We start from the raw sequence: 8619 nt of genomic DNA on the forward strand, positions 1-8619 counted from the left end.
ATAGTGTAAGTTGGGTTAGTTTTCTTCTAGAACAGGCTGGTGTATCTCACATTATTTAGGTTCATGTAGTTCACACAATATATGTTAAAAGAAAGGATAAAGTATGGTTGTGGCAGTTACATAAAATATTAGGATTTTTGTTGAGTAAATGAGGAAAAATATGTATTACTTTTCTTTACATTAGACTAGTTTAGTAAGTTTAGTCATTTTGGGCCTATTAAGCTTTCCCTCAACACTGTTGTCAAAGGTTCACTGTGCCAATAAATCCAAATCCATTTAAATTCACTAAACACTTGATTTTTTTAAATGAAATTAAAAGAGCAGAGGTAAACAAGACATTGTATGCTTTGACCTAATTTAATAAAAATAATGGCAGTTTGGGAGTAGAGGTACTACTGAACATTTCTAACATTTAAGATTTTATAGTATTTCTTATTACTCTCTACACCAGTGGTTCTCAACCTTCCTAATGCCGCGACCCTCTAATGCAGTTACTCATGTTGTGGTGACCCCCAACCATAAAATTATTTTCGTTGCTACTTCATAACTGTAATTATGCTATTGTTATGAATCATAATGTAAATATCTGATATGCAGGATGTATTCTCATTGTTACAAATTGAACATAATTAAAGCATAGTGATTAATCACAAAAACAATATGTAATTATATATGTGTTTTCCGATGGACTTAGGCGACCCCTGTGAAAGGGTCCTTCGACCTCCAAAGGGGTCGCGACCCACAGGTTGAGAACCGCTGCTCTACACCGTCAAAAATGCATGTTGAAGTTTCCATGCTCAATTTGTCCATGTGCCCCAGTGTTTCACTTGCTTTCATAGAAAGTTCTTCATAATTAAGATCTTAACTTGGGGGTGAGGGTGCATGAGGAAAGATTTTTACAATAATGTATAGTTTGGGAAGACTGCCAAATAGGTTTATGTAATCAGTTAATAGAACTCCATTCGTAGCTTATTCCACAGACTCACTTTTGAGGAACAATATAAGTGAAATTTCTAACAAAATCATAAGGATAGACTGAATACTGAACTAAACCAACCAGAAAGGGATAATACGTTCTTAAAATGATTTCCCTTTAATGTAGTAAAATATAATTTATATAATAATTATCTAATATTTACAATAATACCAATTTTTTAGAACCTGGTGGGGTTACTACAGCACAAAAACAAGTCAGGTCCTATTAAGAGTTTCAGAAATTGAACCGTAAGCTTGGAATTGTATAAGAAGGGCTCTGTGATCAAAATGAGCTGGATGCACTAGCAGTCACACTAAACTAGACTGATAAACTTTTCTTTGCTGTAGTTTATAAATGATCTGATCAAAATTAAAATGTGGAGACCCACGTGTGCTCAATTACCTTCAAACTGGCTTTACTTTTTCTCAGATGGAAGACTTGTTGCTGTGATTGTTCTGACTGTGCGTAAGTGTCCCAAATTTGGATGCCACTTAAATCAAAATACTAATGTGAACAAGTGCATTTTAACGCCTTTTTTAGTTTCTATAGTTTTCATAGCTTGACATTAAGTAAACCAGTCTAGAAGTACCTGACCTTTTATATGATTCTATCCTGTGTTGGTATAGTATATTCTTTTGTAGTCTACATGTCCATGTAGTAACAAATCTTAATATTCCAAAAAAGCTTTGAGTAATATTCCAAATTAAGCGAAGACTCTTGCCTGACTTACTGCAGACCCTAACTGATACCAGGGAGCTGCGTTTACACAGTGAAGAGTCCAGATAGAATATGAATGAATATGGGCTTAAATAAAATAATATTTCTGCCCACTGCAATGTAACCAACATTAATTTCTTCTCCTGGATTTTGAAACTTGGCATTACTTTTTAGACTTACATGTCATTTGTTTTCTGGTTTCTTGTAGTTGTTGGCGTTGCAGTGGTTGGCACCTGTGTATAAATGCCGTCACATCAGGGAGAGTAAATTAAACATCTTTCTTGAATCTGTTGTTGCTTCTCATATTGATGTACTTATGCAGCTTTTGCTTGCACTCGGTATTGCGTGCTGTCTTGTTAAAAACATGCTTGTGTGATTGTGCTGTCAGAATTGCATTTCTTGCTGAAAATATTTTCATCTACTTTTAGTATTATTCTAAAAAGAGTAATCTGTGTAGAGTTGTTTTAGCTATTATGTCTGAAAAAAATTCCTGTGTGGGTTTGAGATTTAAGTTCTGCAGAAAATCATGGATCTTTATAGTGTCTCCCCTACCCTAGGTTTACCATAATCCTACAGTGCACTGTCAGCCAGGACTAAATTTAAAATAGTTCATTGTGGAGACTTTGACAATTCTATTCACTGTAATCTTTAGGATGTAGGTTTCTATGTGTCTGTATAACATAATAGTTGTAAGAAGTTATGTGTCTTATGTAAATACTCAGTTTGATTTCTTTTCACGTAGAGTTGTTGTTTATACAGGTTAAACTGGGGATTTAAAAGCAACATAGTTTAACTTTCCTCTTTTGTTCTCCTAATTAACTAGGTTGCAGTAAAGCTCAAGAGTTCAACCTAAATTGCTGAGAGGGGTAAATTACGAATTCACCTCATTAACTTTATCTGCCTTTTTATCTATAAAAATGGAAAAGGGGAAATTTCAAATAGAAAAAATGTACCAATATATATCTTCTAAGGAGAATGGTATGTGTAAGCATCACCCTTAAGTTTTTTAAAATATGTTTTTATTTATTTCAGAGAGGAAGGAAGAGGGGGAGAGAGAGAGAGAAACATCAATGAGAGAGAATTATTGATCGGCTGCCTCCTGCATGCCCCACACTAGGGATCAAACCCACAACCTGGGCATATGCCCTGACTGGGACTAGAACCATGACCTCCTGGTTCATAGGTCAATGCTCAACCACACTTAAATCTTAATGAAACAATTTACAATGTAATGAAAGATTTAGAATAAATCCTGGAGCATAGACCAAGACTGCAATATTTGACTTTCAGCCATTTGTTTGCCCCATCTGAGATTCCATTCATTTGGAGATAGTTTTGAAATCAAACTAATATTTTTAAAGACTTTTTGTATTTGTGGTTTAATATGTTTTACTTTTATAGTAAGCATTTGGTTTGGGCTATATACATTCTTCACTCATGAATAGTTCATGTTAAAATAACTTGTAACAAAAGCAAAAATAGCTTTGTGTGTCTCATATTCTTTCATTGTTTAAAACATCACTGCATCAGAATTCTTAAAGGTTCTTAATCCTGAATCAAACCCTCTAGCTACCAGGTAAGGGCTCATTAAAGGTGAAGAGGTGGCTGAGCGCTGTAGCCCTGGATTCAAGGCTGAGGACCACAACTGACCTGAGGTTCCATGTCTGCTGAGCTCCAAGTGATGTTGCTGCTGGGCCTGGACTCCTGTGAGTAACCAGGTGGAGACCACCATGGATGTGCGTGTGTTCTTGAAATATGAACAAGCACCTTCAAGTTTATGAGCAAATGTTTCTCCTGTTTTAGCTAATTGGATTTTTTAAAGACTCCTCATCTTGTGTACATGCTCCAGAAAGGATGTGGGGTAACACTTAGCTTTACCGGCTTTTCTTTAGGAAAAGTAAAGATTTGTATTATATCTCTACACTGTTTGGTGTCCATAATCTCTCCTAAAAAAATGGCTGCCATCGCCTTAGAAACTAATTTATGTGATTCTAACATATATACAGATACTTCTTTATTCCTGAGGGTAACTCTGGAAGCAGGGTACTAGGCATAGAGAAGCAAACATTGCTGTTACAACTTGGTGCCAAATGCCTTGATGTACTTATGATGATTTGGAATAAAATTACCCTTCTGCAGCCTTCATATTAAAGTAGAAAATTAGCATAAGGACTCAGTTTTAGATTAGTAAACACATTAACATCAGGATGAAAAATGGCCAGGAAGTAAAATAGATAGATAGATAGATAGATAGATAGATAGATAGATAGATAGATATCTTACCACTTATATAATGTGGGAAGCTACTTACTCTAAGTTACAATCAACAGTTTGGGAGCAGATTCCACAAAGGCCAATGGGAAAGGCAATTTCTTGGTAAAAGCAAAGTGGTGTCTTTAATCCCAGGGGCAAAGGAGAAGACAAACATTCCTACCAGTAGGGCAGTCTGGGCTTCCCAGTCCTATCTTCTTCATCTCTTAGGATTCCTTGAGGCTGAAACCAACCAGTTTTCACACTCTTGTGAGCTTCAAAATATCTGAAGCTCTCACAGTTAATTTAATGAATATTGAAGTTAATATAAAATACTTGTAATTAGAAATTCACTTTTAGATTTTCATCTGGCTCTAAAATAAAAAAGCTTCAAATTGCTTCGTAGTTTTATCAAAGGAGTGTTTTTTAAATTTATATTAGTGCTTATTTACCTTTCTTATATACTGGATTTCTATTTTAAAATAAGAAAGCCTTATACCAAATATCAGAAATAAGCAACAGCTCTGCTATCCTGGGATTTAGGTTTAGGGCATGTGCCTTCAATTCTGTTTTCTACTGATGTTTAGATGAGCACTTATTTATGGTGTTTGGGGAAATGATTGCTCATTGATCATCTATCCCCACCTGAAAAGGCTCCTAGTAAAATACTCCTTCATCTGCATTTGACATGGGACTCCATTATGAGAGAATATTTGCATAAGATGCCATAGTACTGTGCTTCTCCCATTTTAGTGTGTGGGTGAATCACAGGTTGATCTTGATAAAATGCAGATTCTGATTCACACGGGTCTCAGGTGGGCCCTGTGGTTGCATTCCTGTGAGCCCACATTCTGCAGTTGTGGTAGGCTCCTGTATCATGGCCTCACAGATAACAGGGGACTGACACCTGGAACTGTGATGTCACCTGCATGGCAAAGGGTCTTCAAAGATAAGACCTTGGATGGGGGAAATTACCCCAGATTATCCAGGTGGGGCCCTAAATGTAATCACAATCTCCTTCCAAGAGGAAGGCAGAGGGAGATGTGATGACAGCACAAGGCGATGTGACCACTCAAGCAAAATGCTGCTGGATGGAGGATGGAGGCAGGAGCCAAAAAACACAGAATGCAGCTCCAGAAGCTGGAAAAGGCAAGGAACTGATTCTCTCCCAGTCTCCCTGTTGGGCGGGTGCCCCAGCCTATACCTTGATTTTCACGCACTGATATTGATTTCAGTATTATGACTTCCAGAACGAAAAAAATAAATGTGTGTTGTTTTGAGACACTGTGTGCATGTTTGTGTTCCTCCCAAATTCCTACGTTAAATCCTAACCTCCAAGGGGATGGCATTAGGAGGTGGGGCCACAGGGAAGTTACTAAATCAGAGGGCACAGGCTTCATGAATGGGATTCGTGTCCCTATAGCAGAACCCCAAGAAAGTCCCTCAGCCCTCTGCCATGTGAATTTACAGCTAGAAGGCCCTGTCCATGAACCACAAAGCTGGCTCTCACTAGATGCCGACACTGCCAAGGCCTCCATCTTGGGCTTCCCAGCCTCCAGAACTGTGAGGAATGCATTTCTGTTATTTACCAGTTACCCAGTCTGCCGTATTTTTTCTAGAGGCCCGAAGACACTGCGACGCCCAATCTGCTGTGATTTTTTACCGCAGCCACAGGAAATGAGCCCCCAATGCTATGGGTCCTCAGAACACGCTGTGAGGAGCAAAGCCACCTACAAGCCAAGCCACAGACAGGTGGTTGTCAACTCTGGCTACACATTAGCATCATCTGGGATGAGTTTGAAACATACAGCAAAAAGCAATGCCCAGGTCCCACTGCTGGAAGAGTGAAGGCAGAACCTGTAAGGATGGCAGCTAAGCATCACTCTGTACAGACTCCTTGGGTGAATCTGATCAGAAGGTGGGGAGGAGCTGTCTCATGAGAATAATCCCAAAATACAACTTTTCTTGTGTTCAAAGAAAAGTCCTAAGCTCCCTAATAGTAGGTGGACACACTAGTCCCCCCCCCACACCCCCCCCAACCCCTTAAACACACTCCAAACACTATGCCAGCTTCTCAGTGAGGCCTGGGCCAACACCTCACGTGAAGAATTACTGGGCTCAAGAATTAACACATTATTTCACCTAATTTGTGTTCAGATTTGTGTCTCGGGCTTATGAAGAACTCCTCAGGCTTTATTTCCACAGGTGGGAGCTATTGCCAGTACAGCCTGCACAAGGCCCAAGTGTGCCTTGAGTCCAGTGTGCCTTCCCACTTACACACCTACAGCCAACCAGGTGGTATCATTTACCTAAGAGGGACCCACAGCTGACAAAACATTTTCTATCTACTTGGAGAGCATGGCCTCGAATACCAGATTCAAGATGTGTCCAAAAGAAACAGACTACAAAGACTTAATCACATTTTGAAGGACATGAGAATTCTCAATGGTGATGTATGTGTCAGATGATGTTGGAAAGTCTTGTGAGATAGAGAACAATGATGAGGGATCAGGTGGCAGTAATTGCTTGGGGTGTCAGGTGAACTGATAGCCCCATCAGGGGTCTGTGCCTTGGTGGAAGGACAGTGTTCCCAGCCTTAAGAAAGAAGTGAGGCTTCATCCTGGCCAAGGAAGCATTTGGACACTCTAGACCAGTGGTCAGCAAACTGCGGCTCACGAGCCACATGCAGCTCTTTGGCCCCTTGAGTGTGGCTCTTCCACAAAATATCGACTTCTGCGCATGGGCCACGAAGTTTCAATCGCACTGTATGTGCGCACCCGCACGTGGTATTTTATGGAAGAGCCACACTCAAGGGGCCAAAGAGCTGCATGTGGCTCGCGAGCCGCAGTTTGCCGACCACTGTCCTAGACTATGCAATACTCCTTTCAGTCTTGACTGTGTTCAGTGCAGGACGACAAGCCTCCTCCAAACTACTGGATCCTGTTTACCTCCCCTGCCACAGCCACGGTTCAGGAAAAGGACTGAAGGAACGGTTTTGTGAGTTAAATGGACCGGTGGATTTTCTGGAATAAGACTCTTTTTCTTTAGTTAAACTCTGAGAACACTTTTCCTTTGACAAAAGAAGGAAGAGAGATTGGTGACATTATTCATTATTCTCTATCTATCTTATCTACTCAGTACCTCAGGTTATGCCATACTGTCTTGTATCCTACATAGCTACCACAACAGAGGTCAAGAAAACATTCTTGTGAACTTGTAGTTTACGTGTAATGCTAGCACTGTGATTAGCATATGCATTTTGGGTAGTTCAGTTGTTGGCCATGCTGCAATGCGGAGTGCAAGAGTTTACTCTGTAAATGACACTGGCTATGAATTGGATCCCATGAGGAGTCCTTTGGGGCAGATATATTTTTCTCTTTGTCAACAGTTTTACACATCACCTCCATACTAAGTGTCTTATATGCTCAGCTAAGAATCAAAACATTGTGTTGTTCGGGGAGGAACAGGAATTTCCATGGTTTGTTGAACTCAGAAAGGCTTCAGTATATCTCAGATGCAGAATTGTGTAAATATATGTGAACTTCTGTAATTCCAGAAGGAGCATTTGAGTTTTGTACTGAGAGCTTCCATTTCCTCACCAACCTCTCCATCCTTAACCCTGCGTGGTACATGTTCTACCTGCATCATTCTATGGACAAAATAAGATGTGGATACAGAAACTGGATTATCAAAATTTTATTCATTACCTGATTCCAGATGTAACTTATATTTAGAGAAAACTGGAAAAAGCACAAAGAAAATGAAATATGCACAATCCTACCAACTCTTACTTAACTTTGGGAATATTTCCAATTAATCTCTTTTATGTGTACCAATATACACTCTTTTATAAAGGAAGTGCCAAAGGTCAGATGCTGATTTAGAGTCTGTTTTGTACAGTTACAAATCTATCAGTTACATTGATATTTTAACATTGCATGCTGCATAGGATTCCCATAAATTCCTTACTACTGTTACCAGACAATTAGCATTTCATATTTTGCCAAAATTTTACATCTTTGCTCACAGCTCTGATGATTTCCTTGGGATAAACTCTAAACAGAAGGGGTGGTGTAAAAGTCATGTCCATTGTAAAACTTATAACGTACAACAAAGTTATATTAAAAACTAAAAATTTGAGGATGCTGCTACTCCCAATATGTTTACTCACAATTGCTGACATTTTGATTCTTTGCCAACTAAAGAACAAAATGTCAACTCCTTTCGTATGCTTTTTAATATCCCTCCTTACTCTTTTTAAAAACCAGTCTTACAGATTTACTCACGACTCAAGAAGTAAATCTTGCTCATGTAAATCTTTTTAATGTTCCAGAATTGAGATGGTTTCACCACAAAAGTTCTCCCTCTTATCAATTCCTACTCATCCCACCAATCATGGCATTAATCACATCCAGGAATTTGACACTTAATACACCCTGTCCTTAGCCTTTTCCAAACATATGTATTTTGTCTCCAATAAAACATTTAGTTCCAAAATGGCAAGGGTCCTATAGGTTGAGATCCAATACCCTTAAGGCATGGTGTTTAATAATGTATACCTTCCCAGGGGCCTCTCAAGGGACTAGGGGCAGAGGCATTTATATTGGGCTTGGGGGTGCAGTGGACAAACTATCTTGGTGATTTTGAAATCTACCAGGCCTCGAGAGGATTCAGTA

The sequence above is a fragment of the Myotis myotis genome, unplaced genomic scaffold, assembly GCF_014108235.1.
Source record: "Myotis myotis isolate mMyoMyo1 unplaced genomic scaffold, mMyoMyo1.p scaffold_m19_p_18, whole genome shotgun sequence".
Lineage (NCBI taxonomy): Eukaryota > Metazoa > Chordata > Mammalia > Chiroptera > Vespertilionidae > Myotis > Myotis myotis.